Below are 24,668 nucleotides of genomic sequence, written 5' to 3' on the forward strand. Positions count from 1 at the left end.
TGCCCTTATGAGTCTCTTTGCCTTTTGGGATACCAATTATATGAATGTTTGGATGTTTGATGGTATCTAGTATTTCTCATATATTATTCTCATTGGTGGATTTTTTTCTAGGTCAGCGATACTATCTTCTACATCTGAGATTCTATTTTCTTTATAATCTAGTCTGCTTTTAATACTTTCTAGGGAGTTTTTGAAAATCCTGGATTATAGCCTTCATCTCTAACAGGTCCATTTGATTCTTTTTTATAGTGTGTATTTCCTCTTTTAGATCTTGCAAGAATTTCCTCACCTCTTGAAACTCGCCAGATTCTTTCTCCTGCCTCTTCTGCAGTTCATTGTCTCTCTTCTCTTCCATCTCTATTAGCTTCGTCACTGTGAATATTCTAAATTCTTTATCAGACATTTCCATGATTTCCATTGAACTGTCTGTGGATGAAGGGGAGTTATTCTTTTCCCTTGGAGAAGAGGCATTTTCTTGCTTTCCAATATTTCTTGTGACCCTGCAGTTATTTCTAGTCATCTGGTGGATGGTGCGTTTCTTCCTAATTCTTGAAGGTCAATCTGAGCGTTCAGGAGCATGCAGAAAGAGGTGATCTGGAATCTGTTTGCCATTCCATTTTTATTCCTTTGTGCAGCAGATTCAGTGGGTATTGAGGAATATGTTAACCCTAATTGTTTTTTGATGTTTGGCTAGGGTTCCCTTAGATTCATGTAGAAATACAGTGAATGGAGATTGAGGAGCACAGTGATGAGATAAAAGAGTTAAAAAACAGAGAGAGAGAGAAAACAAAAGAGAGAAAAAGAAGGAATAAAAGGAAAAAATTATTTTTTTTATTAAAAAAGCAAAAAATAAAATACTAGTTCTGGGCAGCAATAGAGGAATCTTCTTCTGAAGGCCTGCCCCTTGCCTCTCCTAGAGGGGAGGAGGAGGTGAGATTATTAGCAAGATAAAGGAGGATCTGAAAGCCAAGAGAATACTTTACCTTAAAAATTTTTTAAAAAGGAAAAATTACAAAAAAATGAGAAGACAGAGAGGCAGATAGAGACAGACACAGAGAGAAGGCTAGAGGAGCTCCCTACCACTCAAGTTTGAGGTCCGGGGACTGAATTATCAATAGAAAGTCTTCATTTCTCTTTTTCCCTGCAATGACTAGTTTGCAGCAGCAATGTCAGTGGCTTTCTTTTTCACTTTCCCTTTCTCCCTCTCTCTCATTGTGTCCTTCTCTGGTCAAATTTAAATAAATAAATTAAATAAAGTTCAATTTAAAAACATTCAAAAATAGTATTTTCATTTTCACTATGAGTATATATTAATTCTTAAAATTTTAGTAACGAAAATATAACAACATGAAAAAAAACTAACAATTAAATATATAGTAAAATAAAAAGAATATACAATTGTTTACTTCAGGCCATTTTGTTAATGCAATGCTTCACGATGCTGCTGCCACATAGAAAGATCTCAGGTCTCATTCCAAGGTCTCTCTATGAACACCGGTTGCACATGTGTGTGCCCATAATCCTGGCTGGCTAACGTTGAAGGCAGATCACAGTGAGGACCCTATTGGGAGTGTCTCTTTTTCATGGCAGAAATAAATGTGCCTGTAAAACTTTGTTTACTTGGGATCAGCAGATGGCATCGTGGTTATGTTGCTGAATTCCTGCGTAGTCTACCACAGTTAGAGTCCCGGACCCAGTGACTTAAAACTCATGCTGGGCGCATGTGCATGCATGCCCAAAGTCCTGAGAGAAGCATTTAGAAGGGATTGTGGCATGGCTATACCCCATAGGGGGTGATTTCTTGCTTTCTGTCTCTTTATCTGGGGAGCACATGTGCCCTATAGCAAAAATCTCTCCTCTGGCCCCCCACCCCCAAAAGTTTGTTTACTCTAACTATAATTACAGAACATAAAACTATTGAATTGCTTTACACAATGGAGGAAAAAACATCCAGAATGTTCATAGCAGTTGCTCCCATTGGCAACCCTAGATTCAGTACAATAGAAATTATCCGGGGGAACAAGCAGTTAGCGTAATGGCTATGTCGCTGGACTTCCACGTAGTCATCCGCGGTTCGTGTCCCGGATCCGGTGGCTTAAAACTCATGCCGGGCGCGTGTGCGTGCGTGCCCAAGATCCCAAGAGGAGAATGGAGGAGAAGGGATTGCGGCGTGACCATCCCCCCTGGGGGGTGATTTCTCACTTTCTGTCTCTATGTCTCTCTCTGTCTGTCTGGCGAGCGCACGCGCCCTACAGTGAAAATCTCTCCAAAAAAAAAAAAAAAAAAAAATAATCCGGGATCACGAGTTAGCTACCGTGGTTCGCATCCCAGACCCAGTGGCTTAAAACTCATGCCAGGCATGTGTGCGTGCATGTCCAAGATCCCGAGAGGAGAATGGAGGAGAAGTGATTGCGGTGTGGCCATCCCCCCTGGGGGGTGATTTCTCGCTTTCTGTCTCTCTGTCTCTCTCTGTCTGGTGAGCGCACGCACCCACTATAGTGAAAAAAAACTCTCAAAAAAAATAAATAAAAAAAAATAAAAAGAATTATCCAATAAGTACTTGTTGTTCTTAAATAAACATTGGGATTAGAGTAAATTTATCTATTTTCCAAATTTGCTACAATGACATTCTATAAACTTTAATGATAAAAGTGTAACTACATACAAAGACCTGCTTTCCCAATCCCCAGCCAATAACACGGGCAGAGTCTTAATGTTGTTCCTTGGGAGACTTCCAATATTACACCCACTATGATGGGCTTCTGGAAAGCTCCTTCAAGGGAGCATGCCCTTCTCCCTTCTCCATGTCTGGAACATTAATGAAATATCATAGCAGCTACCTCAAGTCATGTGGTGACTTCAAAAAGGAAACTAAGAGGTAAAAAGAGTAGAGCAGAAGACTAGGTCTCTGATGAGTAGGGCCATCAATAACAACTCTGCATTGCCTACTTACAGGTTTCTTTTATGTGTTTTCATTTCTAAATAAATAAATAAAGACTTCTATCTCATTTACACTAGTGTTATTTGTGCTATTTTTATTTGTAGCCAAACTTAATCATCACTTATAGTTTCTCTTATAAGAATTAAAAGCTTTCTGAAGGAAGGGTTGTATCTGTGCGTTTTGGTTTGGTTTGGTTTTGCCTCCCATGTAGTGCACACAGAACCAAGTCCTCAATAAATCTTTGTGGAATGGTGGGCCAGGAGGTGGCACAATGATAGGGCGTGATGCTCTGTGAGGTCAATCTACATGGGAAGGTTCTGGTTTGTTCATGATCTGGGGCTGACTGGGGCTAAGGGTGGGTCATAGCCTCAGGACCCTGGTGGGGTTGCTATCTCTTTATTTCTCTGCCTTTCTCTCATGCATGGAAGAAATAAAACTTTTTTTAAAAAATCAAATCTTCATGAGATGAAAAATTGAATTGAATGAACTTAGAAAACAATTAGGAAAGCACTATGTTGGATAATGCAGAGATTGTCTTGCTCTCAAGGAAATGACAATGAAATTGTATGAGGGTAAGTCCCTGCTTGCCAATGATGCACCTGAGTAGGTAGAAGCAGAAGAGAGTCTGTTTGGTGTCTCTTTGAAAAAGAAAAAGATTCCCATATACTTCTTGTTTTCTCTGGCACCACTGGCTCTGTAAGCATCTGCTGAAAAAGGCAGCCCTTGCCTGGTGTTACCATGACGTCTCAGCTTTGAGAGTGTTTCTTTTCCCCAGGAAGCCTAAGAAAGATTATTCTGGTGATATCTGAATAGCTTGAGTTAGCTGTGTATGAACACAGAAGAAGTGGTTCCCTAGCAACAGGGGCCTCTGAAAGCCTCTCAACACCAGTACTTCTCCTAGCTTTTTGTTTCCTTTCCTCCATGTCCCCTGTCAGCAAATGGCCAGAGTGATTGCACCTGCTCTGAATTAGGGCCGGTCAGTTAAACTCCAGCAGTTCAGTTTACTAAGGCAAAGGGCTCTGTTCCTCTTTTGATCAAGCTTCCTTGTGAGATCTGGGGCCTACTTTCCTACTGGTTAGACCATAATTACCTCAGATCATACTTCCTCATTGTTTAGATTTTGACCAGAAATGGTAGATACTAAGATATCTGAAGAAAATTTTAATTGAGTTTTCAAAATAATGCTTTCTGTACATTTTTTTTTTCAAATGTGCTAAATCTTTTAAGGAAAAGTTTAGTATTTCTTTTTTTACCTCCTGAAGAATTAATTCTCACCCCATTCTTACCTTCAGTTTTTTCACAGAAGTCAAACCAATTCTTCATTCCTTAAATAGTCAAGACTTCAATACTGTATACACTTGAATTTGCAACATGGCTGAGGCAATGACAAAGTATCTTAGAGTGTATTTGAAACACTGCCTCAAGTTCTAGAGATAGTCAGTCCTCACTGAAGGGCATTGGTCCTGTCTCCTCTGCTGGAGTATGCTATTTTAGAAAGTGTTAAGTTTGCACAGACTATAGCATGTAGCTCTGGCATGGGTACAGAATTGCTGACTGGAATTGCTGTTTTTAAACAATTTGTACAAGAACAGTGATACTATAGGAAACGGTCAAACAGTTTAGCCTAACAACTGGCTAATATAAATTTGAAAACCCGGCTAGGACTGCTGATGATGAACAGCATGCAGTTACTTATAAATAAACCTAACAACTGCCAGAATTCTTGTCATTTATACATTTTAAAATATTTTCATTCATTTATTCATTCAATCCATTCATATTGATTAGTGAGGTCTCCTATGTGGAAGATACCAGGTTGTGTTAGATGGAGAAAACATGAACAACATACTCTATAACGTTAGTGAGATCTCAATTTAAAAGAGGAGGTAAGGTATGTACATGGGTAACCATCAGGCAAGATCATAGCCTAAAGAGAGGCAAGCCATGCCTTATAGATGTTCTCTTTCATCACCTGGTTCCAGTGTGATTTAGGATGAACTCACCTTTCCTAGTGAGCAAGTAGAGTGAGTGTGAGGGAAAAGAACTGAGAAGGTTTTATCTCTTCTGTAGGTGAACAGAGGGCTTAGTTTCTAAGACTGTTAGTCCAGAGTTTTTATTCACTCTACATTTATTATTTTGTTTACTATTTACATTATAATTTAATTTGGTTAAATTACATTAAAATAACAAAAGAGTAAAATCCCCACATGACAATATTGTTCGCACCCAATTTATTAATGATGGCTATTTTTTAATCAATGTTAAGAACTTGACACATGTTAGCTAAAGTGATATATATAACAGAAATCAAGGAGAGACTTTAACTGAAATATGGTAAAAGTAAAAAACCAAAACAAAACAAAACCCTAGTTTAGGGGAAATTTGAACTGCCACTGATTATTTTATTTTCCTCCCAGGCATTATTTTCCACTAGTGAATGAGTAAAGAAGAAAAATATATCTTGGTAGCCAAACCCTCTGGGAGCGAGGCTCTCTTTAATAGCCATATCTTACCACAAGATGAGAAGTTTCTCCAGGGTAGTATGTAGTTACAATCATGGTCATGGTTAAACAGAAAAAAAAGAAAAGAAAAGAAAAGTTATAAATGAAGATGTAGATGAAGAAAGGACCAACCAATCAGAAAGTCATAGTGTGTTCTTTCTCAGGTTTGTTTCGACTAATGGGGAACAGAAATCTAAAAGCCATTCTTATGAATACAGGTGACAAGGCTTTGGAGATCATTTCAGACTTACTAAAATAGCCACCAACTTCTGTGGTGTTGACACTTCTTGAAGATTTATGAAGTGGAGAATGTGAGATAGGCAATAAAGGAGTTTTTGTAAACAAGTAAGTGATCTGCACCTTAGAGCAGAAAGAACATTCAGATCCCACCCATGAAAGAACCAAATTTCACCAAGGACATTCTTGAATCATGAGGCTGAGGCTTAGATATCACTAAGTAATTCCTTCACTCTCTCCTTTATGCTTAGGACCTTCAATTTTGAATATAACCACTTAGAAGAAAGATCATGACTGATTATAATTTTTAAGATATTACAAGGGCCCTAATCCAGAAATTCAAAATCCCAAAGGCTCCAAAATTCAAAATTTTTTGAGGGCTGCCCTATGTGACCCATCAGTCAAAACACTGCCCTACAAAAATATTGTATAAAATTGCGATCAAGGTACAGAGTGTTCACGAAACACAAGTGAATTTTGTGTTTAGATTTGGGTCCTATCTCCAAGATAACCTCCTTGTGTATATGCATATACTCTAAAATCTATTGTTTCAGATCCTAAGTATTTTGGATTAGGGATACTCAGCCTGGATAATGCAAAATCTTGATTCTTCACAACGATGTTTTAAAATAATAGATACATTTGCATCAGTTGTATTCTTCATGCATTCATTAAATATCCAACACTCCTTGGCCTGTTTAAGTTCTACTTTTGTTTATTTATACCTGGTAGCCTCTTCATCTCCTCTAAGTGGAATTTTGATTGGTCTGCTTATGTCTGATGCAGAGTTATCTAGTATGATGCAATATTTGTGTAGTGGTACACTAAGCTAGAGAGCTTATTATCAATGCACATAATCTAGAGGAAACTTTGTACCTTAAACACCTGAGGTGGTATTTTCAGTGTTGTACAAATATATTCAAAAATAAAACTGTATCAGAAGTATTTCTTCATTTTTCCAGAGTACTCTTGCTCTGGAAAATACTACATTTCTTATCTTTTCACGTGTGTATAAATATAAGCTTGCAGTGTCACTTTGGGTTACCTTAACTTTGTGTCAAAAGAGTGTTTTTTAATAGACATTTGATATTGCTTAAAAAAAAAGATATTACAAAGGGGTTTCCCATGACACTGATGAGCAGGTACCAGGCTTTGCTTCCTAGGCCCATTTACACAAGGTAAGAAAATTAATCTTTATTAAGCATCTATTAGACAGATATTCTACATTTATCCCTTCCTATACTTGGGAGGTAATTTATTCCTGCTTTGCACAGCTAGGCATAAAGATGATGGGATAGAAAAGCATGTAAGAAAGATCTTTTCTGTGTGACATTTTTGTTACATTTTTGTAACATTCTTCATAATATATTCATAATCATTGTATTTTAATATGTCACTAAAATACCCTGACAAATGGTGAAATAAATAAAATGTTCACTTTAGAGCTGAAGAAACTGAGTCATGCCAGCAGTTGGTATAGTAGTTGAGGGTGCTGGACTCCCACTGTGGTTTAAGTCCTAGACCTGATGGCTTGCTTTCTCATTTCCCTCTCTCTCTCTCTCGCTCTCTGTCCATCTCTGGTCAAATTAAAATAAGTAAGTAAGTAAGTAAATAAATAAATAAATAAATAAAGTTAAATAATTTTTTTTTAAATAAGAAAGAAACTGAGTCACAGAGAAATTAAGTATTATGCTTAATTGTCACATGGCAAAGTAGAAACAAAACCAAGAAAAGAGTCTCATATTTTCTGACTTTAAACATCTTGGGAACCAGCAGTTAGCGTAATGGCTATGTCGCTGGACTCCCACGTAGTCAACCGCGGTTCGTGTCCTGGACCCGGTGGCTTAAAACTCATGCCGGGCGCGTGTGCGTGCGTGCCCAAGATCCCGAGAGGAGAATGGAGGAGAAGGGATTGCGGCATGACCATCCTCCCTGGGGGGTGATTTCTCGCTTTCTGTCTCTATGTCTCTCTCTGTCTGTCTGGCAAGCGCACGCGCCCTACAGTGAAAATCTCTCCAAAAAAAAAAAAAAAAAAAAAAAAAAAAAGGGATTTTGAAGAAGGGTTTTTTTAAAAAAAAAAAAAAAAAAAAAAAAAAACATCTTCTAGGCAAACAAGCCAAATATTAGTATTATTTATTTCTGCTAATGTACATGGTTCTAATGGGCTTTTGCAGTAGCAGGCTGTGTAAGTGGAGAAAACCATAGGCTTCCAAGTCAGACTTGCCAAAGGCAAATTCCAGCTCAACCTGTTTGTTGTTTCACTTTGGAGAATTTCCTTATTTCTAAAATAGGACCACAGGACCTCACAGAACTTCATCAGCTAGGTGTTTGTATTAGATGCCATAATATGTGGAATGTACAATGACTGGTATATTAGAAGATTAAATAGTTTAAGGAATTCCTGGACTACAATAAACATCCAAAAAATGTTAGTCATCATCATTATTATTGTTGGATCATTGTAGATTCTCAATATATGTTGGCCTCTTCCCTCTACAACTCTACTACTTCAGTGCTATATCAGAATTTAGTATATAGAGGGAGAAAGAAGAAGAATACAAAGAGAAAGAGGAAGTGTCTTTCCCTCTGACACTTAATCTCTCTTCCCTATTATTGGTACCAACAGGCAATTTCCAAGTAAAAATTATGACAATAGCCTTAAAAGTCTTAAATTGAGCAGCTGTTTTCTTATGTATTTGTCTAAAGCAATGTTGTTTAAACTATACTCTGGAATTACTTCTTGGAAGCATGCAGTGCCTGCTGAGTGCTGAGGTTATATTCCTGAGGGTCACTGTACAGGTTAAGTTTATGTTCAATTTGACTGGACCATGGCATGCCCAGACATTTGGTCAAAATATTTCTCTGTGTAGGGACCAGCAGTTAGCGTAATGGCTATGTCGCTGGACTCCATGTAGTCGACCGCAGTTCAAGTCCCAGACCCCGTGGCTTAAACTCACGCCGGTCGCATGTGCGTGCGTGCCCAAGATCCCAAGAGAATGGAGAAGAAGGGATTGTGGCGTGGCAATCCCCTCTGGGGGGTGATTTCTCGCTTTCTGTCTCTCTGTCTGTCTGTCTGTCTGGCAAGCGCACGTACCCTATAGCAAAAACCTCTCCAAAAAAAGAAAAAAAATTCTGTGTGTGTGTGTGTGTGTGTGTATGACAGTGTTTCTGGATGACATTAATATTTAAGTCAGTGGGCTGAATAAAAGAGATCGACCTTCCTAATGTAGGTAGGTTTCAGCCAATCAATTAGAAACCTGAATAGAGCAAAGAGGCTGAGGGAACTCCTCCTATCTGGCTACTTGAGGTGGACCTTGGTCTTCTCCATACGTTTAGATGTGAACTGAAACATTGGCTCCTCTTTTACCTTGAGCCTGCCAGCTTTCATACTGGAACTACATCATCAACTCTCATTGACACTCCAGCTTGGAGACTGTAGATTTTATAGTTATTACCCTCCATAATCACTGAATTGAGCTGATTCCTGTCTGTCTGTCTATCTATCTGTCTGTCTATTGAATATCTGTCTCCAATTGGTTCTGCCTCTCTAAGGAACCTAGTATAAATGTTGGTACCAAGTAGTGGGGTGCTTCTGTAAGAAATATTTAAAATGTAGAATTGACTTTGGAATTGGGTAATGGGTAGACACTGGCAGAATTGTGAAGCATGTTCTAGAAATATGAACATTAAAGGTGATTCTGATGAAGTCTCAGGCAGAGATGAGGATTGTGTTATTGGAAATTGGAGGGAATATGAATCTTGCTATAAAGTGACAAAGAATTTGCATGAACTGTCTTTAGGTTTTGGGGGAAGAAATAACTTGTGAGTAATCAAACTGGATATTTAACTGAGGAAATTGTTAAGCAGAGAATTGAAAGAGTGACTTGCTTCCTCTTGACTACTTATCTTAAAATGTAAAATAAGAGAGGTAAATTGAAAAAGGAATTGTTCAGCCAAAAGGAACCAGAACTTGAAGGTTTGAAGAATTCTCAGAATTGACTATCTAGTCAATAGCAAAATATTAGAAAGTGTGTTCTGAGGAGAGCATGAAGGGTATGGCTGAACTGTCATTCAATAATGAGTTTATAGAATTATGCAAACAGAAACATCAGACAAAATGAAGAAGGCTTTCGGACTTCTTTTTTTTTTTTTGAGAGATTTTTGCTATAGGGCGTGTGCGCTCGCCAGACAGACAGAGAGAGACAGAGATACAGAGAGACAGAAAGCGAGAAATCACCCCCCGGGGGGATGGCCACGCCGCAATCCCCTCTCCTCCTTTCTCCTCTCAGGATCTTGGGCACGCACACACACATGCGCCTGGCGTGAGTTTTAAGCCACCGGGTCCAGAATGCGAACTGTGGTCGACTACATGGGAGTCCAGCGACATAGCCATTACGCTAACTGCTGGTCCCTGTGGAATTCTTGAATTTGACAGACTGGGACAATAAAGCTATTTGGCTGTGAATGTGTACTACTCCAAAGAGGAAAGAATGAAGCCGAAAGTGATTCAGAGATTATCAGAGCCACAACCCTTGGCTTCAAAGTGCCATATAGCCTTTACCTGGAGGCTTGGAGGCAAACCTTCAGTTAGGGCTCAGGGGTCTGGAAGAGCCCACAGGGGAAGGGGTCCTTACCTGGAGCCATGGGAGTAATGCTGCTACACCAGAGGTCCTGGAACATGGGATATTGAGCCAAAGAGGATTATTTAGGAATTATTCTTGAGCCTTAAAGTCTAATGGAATTTTCCTTTCTAGGTTTCGGACTTGCTTGGGATCTGTCACTCCTTTTCTTCTTCTGATCTCTCCCTTTTGGAGTAGTACTTCCTATCTTATCCACAGTTTACCATGGTGTTTTGGATGTATATAACTTACACAACTGGTGAAGAATTTTGCCTTAGGATGAATTGTACCTCAAATTTCACATATCTGATATAGATAATATTTAAGTGAGACTTTGGGCTTAAGGCTTTACTGTTGATGCTGGAATGAATTAAAACTCTTAGGGCTACAGGAACGGAATGCATGTATTTTTTGTTTACTTATTTGAGAGAGAGGAGGGCACCCTTAACAGAGTCTTATGATATTATCTTCCCCTCAGCTTTCTCAGCCAGCTGGGATCACAGGCATGTGTGCATATGTGCCCAGTATGAACAGGACATCCTGGAAACTGAATCCCAATCTTCCATGTAGCTACAGTATTATGGAATAGCACACTACAGCTGAGTCACCATGGCTGGACAAGAATGTATTTTACAGTATGGAATGTGGTTACTGGTTCAGGCTCTGGAGTCAAATGCCCTGGGTTGAAATCCAGGTTTCTTCACTTATGTGCTTTGTGGTCTTGAGCCAGGAGGCAACCCTTAGTGCCACGTAGGTCTCTCAATACAGTCAGCTCCAATACGGCAGCTTGCTTCTTCAAAACCAGCAAGGAGTGAGTAGCTTCAGTAAGATGAGTACCAGAAACTTATGTAATGCAATATGATATTCTGTTCATATTGTCACCTTTGCCGTATCCTATTGGTTACAAGGAAATTGCAGTTCATACTAATACTCAAGAGGAAATCACATAAGGGCATGAATACCAATAGGGTGGGTTTGTGGGAACTACCACAAGAATCTGCTGTGAGGCAAAACCTGGGACCAATGATATGCATGGTGTCAAAAATCAGACCCCTCATTAAGCCAAGATCTTGAGGAACTCACCCTTCTTAGAAGGGAGATCCCAGTGAAGTCTGTATGTATCAACAAGGGCTCTGAGCTGGGGGAAAAGTGTATCTCTTTTGATAATTCAGGATCACAAGTTACAGAGAATGTGTCGGTTTTTAGATTCACGTGGCTCCCTGATGAACATTCAAAACATCCTGGATCAGTAAATCTTCCAGAATACCTGGCAAAAACAAATACAAAAACTCTTCAGAAAGATATGCTCACAGTCCTCTGGAAGTATATCCACAGATAAAGCTCCATTTATGATAAAGCTCATGATTGGAAATTATAAATGCCACAAGGAGTTAATTCATAATATATTAAAATTTACCACCTCTGAGTGTATGTGTTGAAGCCTTAACCCCAGTACCACAGAATGTGACCACATTTGGAGACAGGACCTTTAAATAGGTGATGAAGTTAAGATGAGGCTATTAAAGCAGGTTCTGATTCAATATGACCAGTGCCCTTATAAGAAGATAATATTTCAGCCCTTAGAGAGATACAGTGCTCAATGCTTTTGCTTTTCCATTGAAATCTGATTCCATGATCCTTTAAAATGTAACATAATTACTGAGTTATTAAATAGCTCATATACTTTGTTCCCCAAAGTTGTTGTAGACAAGTAGAGAAAAGATATAATGTAGATATTTAGTTCTGTGGACCCATAAAATTAGACCCTCTTCTATTCCAGGGATTGTTGTTGATTTTTGTCTTTCCTATTCAAAGAGAGGCAGGATATGGAAAAACTCCAACTGCATCCCTACTCCATCCTGACTGGGCACAAAGTGCTGCTCTGGCATGTGAGGTTGAGTTGATCAGAGGAATTCACTGGTGAAGGCAGGTGATGTGGGCAAACGCAGCATTTAATAAATAGTTCTACTCCAGGAATTTCAACATAGGTTATTTGAGACTTTCTCATAGAAGAGATATTACAAGTGATGGTATTATTTCTAGATTACATAACTCCTCTTATACCTAGATCAAAGTTAAGTATCATCCAAATAATGTTTCAGTGGGAAGATACATACCAAGCTCTAACTAGGGAGGTTTTAAATCTCTCCTCTGAGCCACACGAAGGAGGGGACAGTCAACATTTCAAATAGAACAAGACTTTGCTATGTGGGGCTTTTCTTATATGGCAAGAAATAATATTCCTGCCACTCCTCAACCCACCCACAGAGATAATACTGATTTTTAAATTTTGTCTTAATAAGTAGTGGTGAAAACTCAATCCTAATCTCCCTCCTAACCCATGCCACCATGCCACCACAAATCTGTTTTACGCTTGTTTTTAACACTGAGTTATTTACATTCTTTCTATTGGATTGTCAGGAAAGTCATGATGCATTTTGGCATAGAAAAACATATCATGACTTTTCCGATGACCTAATATTTTCTTATCTGACAGAGCAGCAGGACTGGACCTTCTCTAAACATTTTGACAGATTTATATGACCTCCAGAGTCTGTGTGTGCCCTTCTGGCTGTTTATCCGTATGGGAAATTTCTTTCTTTTCCCTTTCTTTCTTCCTTTTTTTAAGAGATATTTTTGCTATAGTGTGCATGCACTCTCTGGAGAGAGAGAGAGACAGAGAAAGAGAAAGTAAGAAACACCCTTGGGGTGAATGGCCACACAGGAATCCTTTCTCCCTTCTCAGGATTTTTGGCATGCACGCACACATACTGGCATGAGTTTCAAGCCTCCAGGTCTGGGACTCAAACTGCAGTTGACCATGTGGAAATCCAGTGCCTTAACCACTACACCACTTGCTAGCCCCTGTATAAAGTCATTCTCATTATAATATGCTAGATATACAGGGGATCTGTAAAAAGTTCACTGAACATGTGTATTATGAAAAAACTTCATGGATTTCCATACTTTCTGCACCAACATAAACCTGTACTTTAGTTATGCTCTAACATGAATTTTTTGAAGTACCCTTGTATTAAACATATTGGGACATAGAAACTTAGGAATGTGATAAAAGTATGTTCTGGTTACAATACTTTAGAATTAGTAAGCCCAGCCCTGACAGTACATACTGGATGACACTGCTGCTAGCTAGGAGGAGGCCCAGGTTTGATTCCTGGCCCATTCTAAAAAGCCAGGAGTGGTGGTATGCACCTATAGTCCCACGTACTCAGGAGGCTGAGGTGGGAGGATAGTGACAGTAAGACCTTGTCTAAAAGAAACACACATACCTACACCACACAAAAAGAATTAATAATATTCATTTAGAAAATCCCCTTTAATCATGTAGTCATAATTTAGACTCTGCTATTTAAGCAATGGCAATTTACCTAAATTGTGCATGTGTAATTGGTGCCTAGGAAGAACTAAGTTCACTAGCGTCTGCTTGTAAATATCCTGTCTGAGGCTCGCCTTCAAGCCATGGTCTTATTTAATTAAGAGGGTCCTGTGAGGAGAGATGATGATGAGAAGAAGGAACACAGCTAACTGATACAAAAGAAAATCCACATAATAAATGGGAATTTAAAACTGGATGGCCAAGAGATGAAATGAGCTACAAACAGATCATGTGGGCACAGGCTGAAAACTAATTCAGCAGCTGTTGGCCATGTGGTACTTAAAGAGCTTTGCTGAGATACATGGAGACTCTTAGAAGAACCAAGCAGAACAAGATACCTAGAGCTATAAAATGATCCATTTCAGATGCTACAATTTGGTTCCACGGAAGCCAGAGCCTGTGATAACTAAGTCCTCAAATAAGAAACCAAATAGCAAAAGCATTGTGGGAAAATACACTCCCTTGCACCTGAATGCCAAGATTTCTAGCTCTAGACAATTGCATAGTACAACTGAAAACTCTAAATTGCCATACAAACATAAAACAACATTGTTTCAATTGTTTCTCTAATGAATTGTATATTGAATACAGAGGAGAGGGAGGGATCTCAGTCAATTCATGCTACATGAAGAGTCTTCTGTAAATCTGAGGCCACCAGAGGCTGTCAGTGGCCAGCAGTGACCAGCAGTGACCAGCCCTCAGCAAAGTAAATAAAGTAATCACCATAACAGAAGATGGCTTTTCTCTTCTCAGCAGCTCTGCTAGCTTCAAAACAACTACTGTCTTAAAAGAATCCCAAGTGTACCTTGTGGGGACCCAGGGTCTTGAGCCTTCCCTCAGCCCTAATGAGGAAGGAGGCTGTGCTTCACTTTGATGTACAGCTGTATGTTTTCTAATGATGTAGGCAAGAGATCAGATTCCATTAGGACTTCTCCTTTTCAGCCATGATTATTCAGCAGCCCTGTTGAAATTAGCTGTTCATTTATCCATGAGCAGCTGCGTGCAGGGTTGGATGGTTTTGCTTGTAGTGTCAAACTGAGTGGGTCTGGGCTAAAGCACTCTTGAATATTTATTCAATTCAATTATTCTTCTATGCCACTTTTTTTTTTAACCCCTTCTACACAATAGCACAAAATTCTGAAACCATTAGAATTTCACCATAAAAATGGCCAAGTAATTTGATCTGGATTGTAAAACACAGCTCAGTTCTAATGTGAGACAAATCCTTTCTGTCCCTTCAGCCTGTTTCTCTTGCACGCGACGTTAATGCCTATTTTGGCACTTCATGTCACAGCTGCAAGGCAGGGCTGGTCCCTCCATTCTTATGAGTTCCCTGCAGGGCTGTCAGAACAGTCATACTCATGACTGGCTAGAACAGTTACAAAGTCTTCATTACAGAGCAGAGGCCAAACTCTGCTCACTGTCCTGGAGAGTTGGGTGAGACAAGGTGAGGCTTTGTCAGAGGGTCATAGAAGAATAAATACAGGATGATCCTGACATAGAGCAGAGATTTAATGCCAGGTTGAAAAATGGGCTAGAATGGGCTGGAGGGGATTTACACACACATACACACACACACAGGACATTCTGATCAGAACTATTGCAGAAGTATTGTCATGCATTTAAATCAGGGGACCTGCAGGAATACAAGTGCTTCTTAATCTTGAATATTTACTGATTAGGATAAATGTACTTTGTAATACATATGTGCTTTTGGTTTATCAAACTTCTGTATTATTGACTTAGTAGTTTCACCCACCCTGTTTTTTTACCCATACATTTGCCAGCTGCTTGGGTTATTTGACCACATTTATTCTAAGTTCAACTTGTTGTGCCCAAATATAGAAAGCTATTCAGGGTCAAACTCCTCATAAATTGACCCCCAAGTTCTTTCGACTTTGAGATAAAGCCAGATAGGCAAAACCTTGGCCCAGTGGGAACTGGCCTGCCATTTCTTCGGCAGCCTTTTCAATCCCACATTTGACTGGCTTCCATGTTTCTCACAACGTCTGAGGGAATTCCTGTTTTTGTTGTTGTTGTTGTTGTTGTTGTCATTTGTTTTTCTGTTCCAGTTGGTCTCAAGAACACGACATTGTGTATATTGTTAATAGACTTCTTTCAAAAGTTCTGGTGGTTTAGGAATAATCCTTTGTGTGTATTCCAGATTGGGCACCAGCTTTTCTCACTTGTCTCCCCATTGTTTTATGTAGTTAGGAACCACTGGGAGTAAGTATCAATACCGTGATTGCGGGTAACGCTCCATTATTCAGAAGAACGCTCTATCATTGAGGTTGCAAATTCATTAAAACAGTGGTATCATTAACAATGTTTAATGTTCATGTTGAGAAAAGTAAGTTTTTTTGTTGAGCAATAGAAAAAATAAAGAAAATAGGCTATTTTCTACACCTTAGAAAGCCTGGCTATGAGATATTTAACTGAGATGTGATATCCTTCAAGAAGCTTTCTCTGCTCACCTCTCCAGTCTGGGTTAAGAATATCTCATAATGGCTCTTAGGTGTTTGTCCATCATAGCACTTATTTATTTTTAATGCTAGGGGTGTGTATGAGTTCATAAGGGGAGGTGGGGGACAGAGAAAAAACACCCCTAACCAGGTTAAGCCATGCCATAATCCTTTTTCCTCCAATTCTCCATCCTGTCAGGACTTTGAATGCTTGCACATGTCCAGCATATTTCTTTTATCCTCTTAGGTCAAGGGAGCTGAAACTCAAACCCTGGTAGGTCATATGAAATCCAGTCCTTTCTGAACACTGCCTAACCACTTTGCTACAGGACTGATCCTCACCACACCATTTTATGACATCATAGCTGTTTGTTCTATTGTTTTGTCTCCTCCACTGGATTTTGAGCTTATGGAAGGCAGTGACCTCACTTTTTTTATCTCTATATTCTTAGGTTCTGAAACATTGACTGGCCCCAGTGTGGATGCACCAATGTTTACTGAATGAAGGTTAAGATGGGCTTTATTACAAGTGATGATAGAAAAACCAAAATTAAAAAAATATTGGTGTTTTACTTTGAAAGGCTATGGAAAAGTTTTGTTGGTATACATTCTGTTAATTTCTATGGTATTTAAGATGAGTTATGTGATTAATTTGAAGAGAAAAGACCTAGGAACCATAGAGCTCAGTGTTCATTGTTTTGACACACTTTCTCTTACCTAGAAGATATTTTTATATGTCTTTTTTGCTCTAGAGAATTTTTCCTGTTCTTTCCTTTTGCACTTCATGTGTTAGATTCTGCTTCCAGCAGATAACAAACAAGCTGTAGAATGGGGCTGGTACTAGCACACGCTGTCTGGGAAAGCCTGAAAAAAATCAGAGTGCTTCCGTTTCAAATTTTGTTCATGCCCCTTCCTCTCTTCAGCAACCTCAAATCAACAGATGTTCCTAGGCTGAGAACTTAGAGTTCTCAAGGTCATGTATCCTGTTTCCTTCAATATCATTTCAGCATAACTAAGGTAAGCATTAGATTCATTGTTGTCTTTTATATTCTTTAATTCCTTGGTCTTAACTCTTTAATCAAAGGTCTGCTTTAATTTTTCTCTTGCCCTGTGGCTTGTGTCTGGACACAAAATGTTCTGTTTTGCTTATATTTTTAAATGTGGAACACAGAAGGACTATTTCATCCAAACAGGACATTACAGTTTAAACACTTAGATCATAGAACCAAATAGCCTGCAGTAGGAGTCAGTTACCAAAGCACTGTTAAAGAGAAAAATTTTTTTAATGAATTCATGTAAAATAAGCATCAGTTTAATGTGAGCCTTTGAAGCATCTAAATATCAAACTGGGTCTCATTTTTCTCTCTGGAAGCTGGGATGCCCTTTCCCATCGTGTTCTATGAAAACAATGCTAAATTTAAAAAATAGAGAGGCCTAACCTTGATGTCAGCCAATAGCATACTAGTCTGCAGAGTTGAAAGCCACATGCCAACCGTGGTTTAAGTCCCTGACATGGTCTGCTTGTGGGCACACTGATGGATGCATGCGTGCCCAGGATCCTAGCAGGCTGGAGGACTGGAAGAAGGGATTAGAGCATGACTGAGCCCTGTGGAGGATGCTTCTCTCTCTCATGTATGCATGTGTGCTCTATCATAAATAATAAATAAATAAATACATAAATAATAGAGAAACTAAATTGCAAATAACATTATTGTCTACATTTAAAAAAAACCCAAAGGATTCTTAAAGGCTACTAGAACTAATACATGACTTTATCAAGTTTAGATGACACAAGGTTATTATGTAGAAATTAACTGTATTTTTATATACTAGCATAAGTTCAATAATGCTTGTTGCATTGATTTAGAAATCAGAAATACTCATTATTGGACAGGGATTTGACTGAAATGTCATATCTGAAGATTAATCAGAAAACTATGGAACTAAGGTGGATCTCAATTAAGTTAACAGAAGCTCTTAGAAAGATGGCCTGGCACCATAAATAGTTCTGCCTGGCAGAGAGGATTAGAGAAGATATATGAAAGAATTTATAACATAAAATAACCTAGACTTTTCCAGCCCAGCATTGTAATCAGTAGAGATTGCAAAAGAGCAACCACACCAGAGAATTATCTTGAGAAAGACTTTGAAGGAAGAAAAAGAGACTTTTCTTTGCTAGCAGATGGCATATCACAGAATACATTTGGGCAGGGCTGAATTGAGAAGGGTTATGTGTGACTAGTGTGCTGGGCATTTGCTTTTCAGCAATTTGAGTAGTTGACATGTAAATATTTTCTCAATAATATTTAAAACCATACTGTTTCTGCTGTTATAGAGTCACAAACAAAATTATGCAAAATTATAAGAAATATTTTGAACATTATCTTTAAAATTCAATATTTTGAAATTCTGAAAGTTGTTTATTAACTTTCAAGAACTATAGAGTATGAGTTAAATTTTTTTGGTATGTAAAGTAAATGTTTGTGGAAAAATGTAAAAATAAATGTAAAAAAAAAAAGATGCATCATTCCACTATGCCTCTGTTGTCAACATGACCATATTCTCCCTGTGTGTCAGTTCCTGTCTTCTCTTCTTAGGAGGAACCAGTCAGATTAACGGCTCAACCTACTCCAGTATGACCTTATCTTAACTAATTACATCTTCAATGACTTTATTTCTACCTAGGCAAACACAGAGGTACTAGGGGTTAGGAATGCTATATAACTATACACACACATACACACACACACATATATATGTTTGTTTGTTTGTTTCTGGGAAGAGAGGACACAAGTCAAACCATAATACCATATAACCCAACAATCCCACTTCTAGGTACTTAACCAAATGAAATAAGAATGTATTCATGAAAACCTGTACGAGATGTTTATAATAATTTTATTCATAGTCACCCCAAACTAGAAACAATCTAAATGTTCATCAGCTATGAAAGGATAAATTGTGGTACATTCACATTCATATGACAGAATACTACTTGGCAATAGAAGAGCAAACTACATCCAACCATGGATAAATCTCAAAAGCATTATGTTAACTGAAGGAAATCATATAGATAAGACAAACTATATAATACAATTTATTAAACCATATGGAAAAAAAGCAAAACTATGCAATCAGAGAGTAGTTACAGGAACTGTAGTGGGGACAGAACAGTATTGACCAGAAAGGGTTATGAGTCAATGTTTTCAGGTGATGAAATATCCTCTATCATAATTGTGGTGGTTACACAACTGTATATATTTGTCAAACTTCATAGGACTGTGTGTGTGTGTGTGTGTGTGTGTGTGTGCATGTGTGTATTTTTTTAAGACAGATTTTTGCTATAGGGCATGTGTGCTCACTGGAGAGACAGAAAGCAAGGAATCACTCCTCCCACCCCCTGGGGAATGGGCACACTGAAATCCCTTCTCCTCCATTCTCCTCTCAGGATTTTAGGCACACACCCACACATGCTCAGTGTGAGTTTGAAGTCACTGGGCCTAGGACTCGAACCATGGTCAACTATGTGGGAGTCCAGTGACCTAACCATTACGTCATCTGCCAATCCCAGGATATTTAAACAAGAATTTTACTGTATGTAAATAATACTTCAAGAGCACTAACTTTTATTAAAATTCTTAGATACTGCAATTTGAAAATCAGAAGCATTTCAAAAAGAATAGGACCAAAGATTCTCTGAGATTAAAAGAACAAACGAGTCTCAAGATTCACAGTAGGCAATCTGTATGTAAACGATTATATTTTAATTTGAAGAATTAAACTGCTAACAAAGAGGCCCACTGGCAGTTTAGTAGTAAACTACTACACTCTGTAAAGCAATCCCACACAGGTTCAAGTCTGAAGACCTCCCTGAGTATGCATGGCATGAATATACCCATGATTCAAGGCTAGTCAAAGGCTGGGGGTAGATCTTGGCATCAGGATCCTATTGGGGGTGGTAGTACTGCCTGTCTGTTTCTTTCTCTCTCTCTCTCTCATGGAAGAGATAAATGATTAAACTTTAAAAATATCACCAGAGGCTGTATTCGCTTGCTATAAAGAGAGAGACAGAGAATGAGAGAAAGTGAGAAAGCACTCTCCCGCATGGAGGGGATAGTGGTGTTGCAATCACTTTTGCATTTCGCCCTCCTTTTGGTATTTAGGACATGCATGTACATATGTCCATGGTGTTTCTCAAGCTGCTGGATCTGGGACTTGAACAATGTAGTCAGTCATCTGGGATTCAGTTGCCTTACCCACCATGACATAGGCTGGTCAGATGAATAAACTTTTTAAAAAAGGATTTCTAACAAAAAATTTTAAACATATTAAGGTTAACTGAAATGAGTAAAAATCAAAGAAGACTGAAGGTAGGACCTGTACTTCAGGGAATGGTCCTCTGTGGATCATGAGGAGCAGCCCTTAAGCCAATCTGAGGTTTAGAAAACCTCCTGAAGCACCATAATCAGGCTTCCATCTCTGGTTTACGCATGTGTGTGTATATGTGGGCATGCATGAGCCTTGTCCTATTTCTCTGGCATCAATCTGAATTGTTCCCTACTTCTTATCTTCTAACAGTTCTTTCATAGACATGTCTGGGTTCTGACTGCTCTTCCAGCATAGCTTGCACTTGGTTCATGCTGTTTTGGCCCTAGGTACACAGTTTCACATATGTCTGAACTCAAACAGAGGGAGCTACTTCCATGTTTCCTCAATTCTAAGAAACATCAGTTATAACATTATGATATATTAATCTTCAAATAATAGAATGTACAATTTTATGTTAATCAAGTTATACCTTTTTTTCCTTTATTTAAAAACAGTGTCTCCTGCATTCTTAACTCTCCCTGAGCAAGACCAGGGCTCTCCCCCGCTTCATATTTCAAGTTTTAGAGGCCTGTATGTTCCTCAGAGTTCTAAACCTGCAATGGTCTCGGCCTTCAAGGTGCAAACACCTTCTCTTTGCAGATACTCATATCTTAATATACAACAATTGTCAGCAACATATATAACAAGAACTACATACATGGCTCAACAGGAAGATTGGTTTCCTGAGTCTTTTAATTCACTGTGATAAACCAGGGCATGACCTTCAAAAACAATCTTAAAATATCCCATCTTTCTCCCTGATAAAATTTCCTCTTTCCTTTCCAGCCTCTTTATATCCTTTTCTTTTCAACTACTCTGTCCTTGTCTATGGTTGGTCCTTCTTTTCTTTCTCCTTTGTTCTCTGTCTTTTCCATATGGCTTCCTCTTCCTTTCTTTTCTTCCTCAACCTGCATTTATTCACCAGCTGCTCAAATTATTTTTATTATTTTTTTTACCTCCCTCACACTACTTAACTGTCAATTATAAGAACTCAAGTATATTGTCATTATTGCTGTTTTCTGATTCAATAAAATTGCTGTTCTCCAATTCAATTAAATTTTGTATTCTCCAATAAGCCTAGAAGAAAGTCTACCAGAAACTTGCCAACAATATACTAACCAAGTCTTTCCTTTTTTTTTTTTTTTTTAAATACCAGGCCAACCTAGGCAATGGAATGATACCTTTTATCAGCTTCTTGGTGTGATTCCAGCTCATACATATTCATTTTCTACCTTATTAACAGTCCCCTGGGCTTGCTTTATGTCCTTGGGAAAGCGTTGAGAGTTGTGGAAATCTCAGTTGAAACAATGCCCCTTATCTTTTCATTTGCTGTATTTTTGAAGCATGAGTTTCCAGCAATTTCATAGAACAGCTAATAAAATTATTTTCCTATATATAAAACAAAAGGAATCTTAAGGACAGTCATTCCTACAAAAGTGCAGTATGTCCTAAGTTCAGCTTTATCAAAATTTCCAATAAAGAAACTCAGTTCTGATATCCACAGTAGGTCACAATCCTTTTTAAAAACACAGTCCTTAAGGACCCTTATTTAGCACAAATTTCATAGAACAGCTAATAAAATTATTTTTCTATATATAAAACTAAAGGAATCTTAAGGACAGTCATTCCTACAAAAGTGCAGTATGTCCTAAGTTCAGCTTTATCAAAATTTCCAATAAAGAAACTCAGTTCTGATATCCACAGTAGGTCACAATCCTTTTTAAAAACACAGTCCTTAAGGACCCTTATTTAGCACAGCAAAAAAAAAAAAAAAAAAAATCCAACCTCTTCTAGAAAGTGTTAAATTGGTTATAATAAAACCTTTGAAGGAATAAACTATTAAGTTTTTTGTACTATTCTATATAATTGGGAAGTATGTAACATAATGATGTCTCTAGTAATTCCAAATACTGATTTTTAATATAATTCAATAAATATTTGTCTAGCTCCTATTATGGACCTCTCACTGTATTAAGAACTGAGAAGAACAAACCATTGACTTCTGCTTGCTTTCAAGAGTTACAAGGCAATTAAGGAAAAAAAATACATACAGTCATAATATAAAATAGGGAACATGTTTTTAGCTTCTTGAGTATAGAAATTGCATTTTTTATGAATCATATTCTCCTCGCAAGTCAAGCTCACTGCTTTGCACACTGAGATACTTAGTCATTTATAAATACTAAGTATCATAAGAGTAAAAATTTTAAAAGCACTCAGTGTAGATTATAAAGATTAGCAAAAACCTCAAGTCAGAAGTGGAATCTTAACATATAGGTAGAATTTGGATCTGTTAATGGAGGAGGAATAGCATTTCTGCTAGAGGGAACAGCATGAAGAAACATTCAGAAGTGAAAGTGTATTGATGCCAAATGAAGGAAAACTGGCTGCAGCAGAGGTTACTTCAGTGAGGCCTCAATTTATTGTTTGTTTTCCTTCATTTTTTGCTATAGGACATGTGTGCTCACTGGAGAGAGATAGAGAAAGTAAGAAATCATGCCCACCCCCCAAGGAGTAGGGCCACATCACAGCCCCTTCTCCTCCGTTCTCCTCTTGGGATTCTGAGTGGGCATGCACACACACCTGGTTTGTTTTTCAACCTGCTGAGTCCGGGACTTGAACCAGGAAGTTGTCCATGTGGGACCCAGTCGCCTTAACTAGCCACTGGCTGATCCAAAACCTCAATTTACTGTTTAGCTGGCCAATAAGGATATTTATTTATTTATTGCCAGTGAGTACATGCACTCACCTGAGAGAGACAGACGAAATGAGAGCACCCCTAGTAGAGCATGGTCATGCTGCAACTCTTTTCCCTCTGTTTTTCCCTTCTGCCAGGACTTGGGGCATGCACCCACATGTGCCAGGCATATTTTTAACCCCTCTAGGACCAGGATTGAATCACAATCAGTCACACAGTATCAGGCTTTCCATGCACAGCACTCAACCCACTGTGCTACAGGGCTGGCCCAAGATACTTAATTCTCTAATTACAGGATCATTCCCATCAGTTTACAGAAAGCCATTAGTTTCTCTCATTCCTTTAAACAAGAAAAATAAACACAACTTTTCTTGACCTCATATATTCCTTCATTTGCTGCCCTTGAAAAAGTTGTCACTATGAGGGGATTTTCAAAAGTTCATGGAAAATGTGTTTCATGAAAAAACTAAGCATGGATTTCAAAGAAATTTGCACCAAAATAAACTTGTATTTTATATTTATTTTTCACAGACTTTCTGAAACCCCCTTGTACTAGTTGCCTCCTCCCATTCTTTTCTGTCCTCCCATTCTTTCTTGAAACCACTCCAGCCAGACTTCCATCTCCATCACTACATTACTCCACCAGTCCAACACTGCTTGGGTTGGTAAATCCAATGGTTAATTCTCACTCCTCATCACACATGAACTAGCAGCAGCATTTGAGATGGTTAACTATCTCAACCTTGAAAGACTGGCCTCCTTGAAACATTGGCCTCACTTGGCCTCCAGACATGTTATCCCAGGTTTCCATTATCTTTTACTGGCCATTCCTCCTCAGTTTCTTTTGCTTGTTCCCACTAAATGTCAGGATGCCCTGGTCACAGTCCTCAGTCCTTCTCTCAGTGAAGTCTCCTGGGATTCAGTATCATAAATATATTGATAACTCCTGAACTTACAATTCCAGCCTGCATCCCTCCTCTTAGCTGTAAACCCTCATCCAGTTACTTACTTGGTATTTTCATTTAGATAATTAAATGTATCTCAAACCAAATCCTTGCAATTCTCTCCAAAAACTTTCTCTCATAGACTTCCTCTTCTTAGAGAAAGGGAACTCCACCTTTTCAATCCCTTAGATCAAAACTGAAGCGTCCCTTGACTCCATTTTATTCCCATTCCAATTCAAATCCATTAGCAAATCCAGATGGCTCTACTTTCAAAATAGCCATCATGGCTCAGCCCCTGTGGTATAGCTGGTGGCATGTTAGACAGTGGGGCTAGAAGCCACATACTAACTGTGGTTTTTGTTCTGGCCTGGTGGGCCTGAAAACATGCCATGCCATGTTCCCAGAATCCTGGAGGGCTAGAGGACTAAAGGAATTGGATTTTGGTATGCTGTCCCTTGTGACGGTTGCTTCTCTTTCTTTCTCTCTCTCAACCTCCTTCTT

At 38.6% G+C, this 24,668-nt stretch overlaps 1 protein-coding gene and 1 long non-coding RNA gene across 2 annotated transcripts in view; one reads left to right on the forward strand and one right to left on the reverse strand.

The window, feature by feature from the left end:
• Window positions 1-24,668, forward strand: part of FAM107B (family with sequence similarity 107 member B) — a 247,903-nt gene that overhangs the window by 118,678 nt on the left and 104,557 nt on the right. The gene's annotated exons all lie outside the window — the stretch shown is intronic.
• The window catches only part of LOC102489759 (uncharacterized), a 28,208-nt gene continuing 14,244 nt past the window's right edge, over window positions 10,705-24,668 (reverse strand). The window contains exon 3 of the long non-coding RNA XR_334797.2: window positions 10,705-11,565. This is a non-coding gene — a long non-coding RNA (uncharacterized LOC102489759). The remainder of the gene's footprint in view (window positions 11,566-24,668) is intronic.

The sequence above is a fragment of the Tupaia chinensis genome, unplaced genomic scaffold, assembly GCF_000334495.1.
Source record: "Tupaia chinensis unplaced genomic scaffold, TupChi_1.0 Scaffold000285_1, whole genome shotgun sequence".
Classification (NCBI taxonomy): Eukaryota; Metazoa; Chordata; class Mammalia; order Scandentia; family Tupaiidae; genus Tupaia; species Tupaia belangeri.